Genomic DNA, 6,028 nt, shown 5'->3' with positions numbered 1-6,028 from the left:
GTCGGAAGTGATGGGCGGGGATTCGTGTTTCTCCGCCCCCTTGGCGCCCTGGCGTCACGCCCCCGGGCCCGCCCCTCCGGAACCCGGAAGCGGGAGCGCGCGGGGGAGCGGCGGGAGCGGCGGGCGCGGTGGGGCGGAGCGCCCGAAGAGCAGCGGGCTGGCTGCCGGGCGGGGACCCGGGCCGGGACCGGCGGCGCGCGGCGGCCAAGGCCCAGGTGAGTGCCGGGCGGCCGCGGGTCAAGTGTTTGATCTCGAAGCTCGCAGCGGCGGGCTGCCTTGTAGAGGGATGGGGCTAAGGGTTAGTTGCGGGGGGGCGCGAAAGCAGGGGTCGAGGAGGCGGGAACGAGCTTGGGGGGTCGTGGAGAGTTTGCAGGAGACGGAGTGGGAACGGGACGATGAAGGAGAAAGTTGATGTGATGGGCCTGGTGAGGGAGTTTTTGGGCGAGTGTGGAGGCAGATCTTGTGGCTTTGAGCAGCTTCTCTGAAGAGGACGTGGCTTAAGTGGTAGTTGGGGGGTCGCAGGAAACGGGGCTGGGAGGGGGAGAAGCAAGGAGGCGGGGTTGAGAGGCCCAGGCTGGGGGTTGAGAGGAGCAAGGCCGGTGGGGGAACAGCCGGGGTGCGATTGGGGGGGAACGGTGCAGGACGGCCTGGGGGCGTCTGCCTACGGTGAAGAGGTAGAGGAATGGTGCCTGAGGGAGGGCAGCGCCTGGGACTCAGTGGGTGCTCAGTAAATGTGAGGGGCTCTGAACCCACTGGTGCGGTGGCCGGCCGAATTGGTCAGAGGGGAAATGGGGGATGGGAGGGGAGGCAGAAGGGGTGTAGAAGCCATGGCAAGAAGTGAGGTCTGGTCCAGGGAGAGCCTGGGGAGGAGGGGAGGAAAGGAAAGGACTAGAATGGCCCCGTTCAGACACTGGGGTGCAGACCATGGAGATTTGGGGGCCTGTCTTACCCTCTTGATTCATCTTATCCCTGACTTCACCCCCAACTGCTGGGTGACCCAGGCTAGTTTCAGCGCCTTCTGGGCGGTATTCAGGACTTGAAAACCCAACACTGTCCTCCTAAAAGCGGACCGGCTAGAGCCTGGGGGTTCTAGGGAGCAAGGAAGGAGCTCTTGGGCCCCCCCCCCACCCCAGCTGTGGGGCCGGAACTGGGTTTCGGGAGGGGGTGCGCACACACCCGCATGTGCTAGGCTGTCACCACCTCCTCCGAGTTGCATCCTTGGACTTAAATGGGTAAAACGACATACAGGAAATCTGTCCCCCGGTGGCTGTGAGCTCAGCCTGGGAGAGGCACGGTAGCCGCAGGCAGGCGCCTTGTAGGCCAGGAGTCTTGAAGGGAAAGCCTCTCCCACACCTCTTTGTCTGAGGTGGGAGCTGGTGGGGACATTGTGCCTTACAGTTGGAGGGTCCCAGCTCCTACCTTCCTGAGGTATGTTCTGGTCTTGGAGTCTCCAAACACTTAAGGCATCCAGGAGCAGTGGGAGGTGACATGGGCAGCTGGAAAGTTGTCTGATGGGCCTGGCTCTGGGGAGGGCCTTGCTCTAAACCGTTTTGATCAGCATTAATTTCTCTTCTTTCCCGCCCCTGGGGATCCTTGTCTGGGACCTGCTAGAAGGGCCAGGGAGCCTGGGTTTATAGTGCGTTCAGGACACGAGTCTGGATAGCTTGAATGTAAAGAGGGCCACAGAAAGATAACCACCCCGTTCACTTCTAGAATGTTCTGGCCCTTATGGAAGCTTCCGTAAGCAAGACTCTCAGCCTCGCTTGCCCCAGAACACATGATTAGAGCCCACAGTCATGCCTCGTGCAGGTTCTGAGTATGGGCCTGCCCTGGCTGGGACACTCCCACTCCCCCTCTCCCCACCCCCATGAACTGGACCAGAATCTTCTGGTTCCACAGCCCTGCTGTTGTCTCCTTCCTCTGGGAGCGTGGCCAGGCAGGCTGTCATGGAGGGTCTTCTGTTGGGGGTCCTAACCTCCGTCAAGTCTCTTTGTCTGTTTCTTTACTTGCAAAATGAATGGATTGGCCTAATCAGTGTTCTGCAACTTTGAAACCCAACCTTGGTGTCTCCAGCACACAGCCCTGTCTAGTTTTATGGAGCCCCCAACAGGTGAATCCCCACCACGGTGATCCCACTTTTGTTGGGCTTTCCGTTCTACAGTTTATATCCGAATATGATTATCTTACTGCTTCCTTATCTTTCACGTGGGAAATTGCAGTGCCAAATGTGCTTTTGCACATCATACCTGTTCCCAGGGTTTCAGCTGCATCCTTCTGGCTGGAAATCCCTGGGTGAGACCCTCCCTCAGGTCCAGGCCTGTGACTTGGTGAAGCAGGTGGGGACTTGGGAATCTCCCCATTCTGTTTCACTGTAGGATCCATCTTCTATCCCCAACAGAGGCTTGTTAACTTGCCGCTTCCCTTTCCTTGTGTCCCTGAAGTTGTGTGTCTTGGGTGGACCCAGAGTTCAGTGAAGCAAGGGCTGATCATGCAAAGTGCTGTGGGCTGGGTCCCAGGGGCAGAGATGAGCCCTTGTGCCCTGGGGGAGGGACATTCTAGTGGGCCGCCCTCCCCACCAGGAATAATGGAGTTCAGAGTAGTTGGTCAGTGCAGCAACACAGGTGGCACAAGAAGTTGTGGGGACAGAATCAGGAACAACCAGCACAAGCTTCAGGGCATGGGGGATTCCAGCAAGTTTCCTCAGGAGAGGTGGCTGGCCCTAAGCCAAGCCTTGAAGGATACAGAGGTGTTAAACCAAGTGGGGAAGAGGGAACCACATAAGCACGTCCATGTGCAGCTCTTTATTGAGCATCTTCTGTGATAGGCGCTTTTATACCCAACTCTTTTATTCTGCCAACCAGCAGCAAGGGGATTGCAGTTCCTATTTTCTCGATATAGAAACTAGGCTCAGGCAGGTGACGACTTCAGAGATGGCTCCCTGTGCTTTCTAGAAGTACGAAGGATCATTAGTAACCTCACTTTGGCGAAGACCAAATTGCTACAGCAGTTTCTCAACTGCAGCACCATTGACATCTGGGGCCGGGTCATTCTTTGCTGTGGGGGCCACCCCGTGCATTATAGGATGTCGAGCAGCATCCCTGGCCTTCACACACGAGATGCCAATACTACACACCCACCCCAAGTTGTGACAACCAAAAATGTCCCCAGACATGGCTGTGTGTCCCCTGGGGGACAGGAGCACTGCTCTGTAGTAAAATCTGGTTCCCGCTCCAGGCCCACCATTGCCTCAGTGGGTCTTTGGTGTTTGGTGGGCTCCCAGCAAATTGCTGCCAAGGGCAGGTGTGGGGAAAAGAGGCCAGCAATTGAATTCTGCCATCCGCTCGGTTCTTAATCTGGAGTCCTGATAAAAAGGAGACACCACTGGGAATGGACTGAGGGGGAGTTAGAGAACGTGCCCCGAGAATGTTCAGCAGAGGAGGAAGAGGAGGTGAGCTAGGGCCGTCATCACTCGCTGGCACAGCAGATGCCATTGTCTGTCTCTTCTTTGTCTTCCCACTGACCTGGATTTCTGCAGGAACTGTTCTTGTCTCGGAACAAATTGTTGCTTTTCTTCCGAGATTAGAGGTATCAGATTCTCCTCTCAAAGAGCTACTTTGGAGGTAGCCCCAGATCACTGTGGCTCTTGAAGCCATGTTATCTTCTCCCATTTGCCCTCTTGGCTCCAGACACCAGTCCGTCCTCAAGCACAGACTAAGTTTTGCTCTTCATGTGTCCTCCTCTGCTTGTTCCCTGACCATGACATTGCTGCTTTAACTCCAGGGGAGGAAACCGCACATTCTGGGGCCGTCTGACCCCTTCTGGATGCTGCCCTCCCCCCAGTCCCCATCCACCAGCCCTTTGTGCACCCAGCATCCCCAACAAACTGTGCCAGGCAGCCCCTGCTCGGCCTCCCCGCCGAGCAAGACAGGCCCTTCTCTCTGCCCTCGTCCCGGAGACGGAGGGACAGAACAAAGGGCTCTGTCTGAGCACCGCCGGGCCCCCGACGAGCCAGCGCACTGCCGGCCGAGGTGCAGAGCCCATCACTTCACCTCTTTGCTTTTTTTCACGTTGGCCCAGAAAGGGCCTTGGAGATTAGGCATGTCTCAAAAACTCAGCCGATGAGTTTGGGTTCTACTCATTTCCTCGTTGAGACTCTGAGCCCGAGCCCCGATGATAAATAAAGTAGTGATTCAAGGGTTCGGCCTGTGGCTTAGTCGGAGCAATGAATAAGCTGTCCTGGTCTGACTCATTCGTTTACATCCCAGCTCTGCCCCGTTTCTTAGGGTTGTGTGTGCGAGAGGGGAGCCAGCTCCAAGCATTTCATGACTGTCACTGCCGCATGTGCAAGTTTCCTGGGGCTGCCGTAGCAAAGTACCACAGGCTAGGTGGCTTAAGCAGCAGAAATGTATTGTCTCATGGATCTGGGGGCCAGAAGTCCAAATCAGGGTGTGGGCAGGGTTGGTTCCTTCCAAAGGCCACGAGGGAAGGATGCATTCAGGCCTTCCTCCTTGGCTTGTCTACGGCTGTCTTCTCTCTGAGTCTTCACCTCTATGTGAGTCTTCACCTTACTTCTGTGTGAGTCCGTGTCCTGATTGTCCCTTTGGATCAGGGCCCACCCTAATGACCTCCTTTTAACCGAATCACCTCTTTAAAGGCCCTGTCTCCAAATACAGTCACATTCTCAGGTCCTGGGAAGTAGGACTTCAACATAATGAATTGGGGGCGTAGGGGGCAGGCACACAATTCAGGCTGTAACACTGGGTAAGAGACAGATTTCATTTTTATTTAGTGAGGGAATTTTCAATAAATAATGGTACTTATAGAGAATAAGCTCGTTTAGTTTTGTCTCATTTATTTAAATAAACATTTGGGTAGCTAGGCAGGTTGGCCATGTCAACTTTGGAAGTGCCCTGTTAGGGAATTTTCCAGATCTTGCACAGGTCCTTATACTTGGGGTGACAGTAGAGAGGCAAGAACAGGACTCGGGGGGAGCAGACCTCGTGAGACTTTACAAGGGGTGTGTTTAGAGCCAGGCCTGGGAGACAGTGTGTGCCCGCCCAGGGGCCGGCCAAGGTTCATAATTGGGTTGTACGGGGGTCCCTGTCCTCAGTATTGCCAGGGTCAAGAGGGGAGTCCAAAAACAACCCATTCGTGGAACAAAGTGACTTTGGGACCGGCTGCTGTCACAGGTGATGAGACAAAAGAAGTTTCTGGAAAATCTGAAAGTCATTCCGCAAAAAGCGTTAACAAGCCAGGTGCAGATTTGGCTCTCAGAGATACTGAGGGAGCGGGAATAGCCCTCATCTCTCTGCTCAGAGCACAGATGTCCGGCCCACAGTCATGTCCACGGAAGTCAGTTTACCAGCCCGGTGAGGGCCGTGAAGTACCCGGCACCAGCGAGCTTGGAACGGGAGCCTGGGCCTGGCTTGAGCTGGCTGATGGAGGAAGAGGAAGGCCCAAGGGCCCTGGCGTGGTCATCTGCCTCCAAGGCCGCTGTTACTGCTGCTGCTTCCTCGCAAACAAAAGCAGGACAGTGTCAGCATCAGGACCGCCTGGGGCTTTGCCACTATCTTCCTACTCATCTCTCAGAGCCTGTCCATCCCATTCGAGGGTGGACGGAACCTGGTGAGCCCAGAGGAGACTTTGAGATTTTGCTTCTCAGATCCTGGGGACGCACCTGCGGCTTTCATTTCCTGGCAAGCATGCCAGGGTCCCAGGCCACTGCTTGGGAAGATCACCAGAGTCCTTGGCTGTCACGCGGAGATGCTGTTCATCAGAACGCGTGACACAAAGAAAGTGTAAGAGCGTAGGCTGGCCCATAGACCCTCAGGGGGCTGGTCCCTTTCCTCCTGGTGGTCTCGAGGAAGTCTGCCCCCTGGTTTAGCAGGGAGAGGAGAGGATGAAGGTGGGGAAGCTAAGGAACAGGGTATCTGGAGTGGAGAAAGTGACCTGAACGGGGGCAGGTGGCCCTAGGCCCCAACAGCTGGGGCAGTCACCCCACAAAGCCAGCTCCCTCTCTTGATCCCTC

At 56.0% G+C, this 6,028-nt stretch overlaps 1 protein-coding gene across 17 annotated transcripts in view; it reads left to right on the top strand.

The window, feature by feature from the left end:
• The first annotated feature begins 76 nt into the window (after positions 1 to 76).
• Positions 77 to 6,028, top strand: part of MYO9B (myosin IXB) — an 89,738-nt gene continuing 83,786 nt past the window's right edge. For all 17 annotated transcript variants that reach the window (XM_082383001.1, XM_082383008.1, XM_082383015.1 and 14 more), the window contains exon 1: positions 77 to 215. The gene's annotated coding sequence lies outside the window, so the exon portion shown is untranslated. The remainder of the gene's footprint in view (positions 216 to 6,028) is intronic.

The sequence above is a fragment of the Balaenoptera borealis genome (assembly GCF_965194805.1).
Source record: "Balaenoptera borealis genome assembly, chromosome: 2".
In the NCBI taxonomy this organism is placed as follows: domain Eukaryota; kingdom Metazoa; phylum Chordata; class Mammalia; order Artiodactyla; family Balaenopteridae; genus Balaenoptera; species Balaenoptera borealis.
This window is presented reverse-complemented; position numbering and strand designations above follow the sequence as displayed.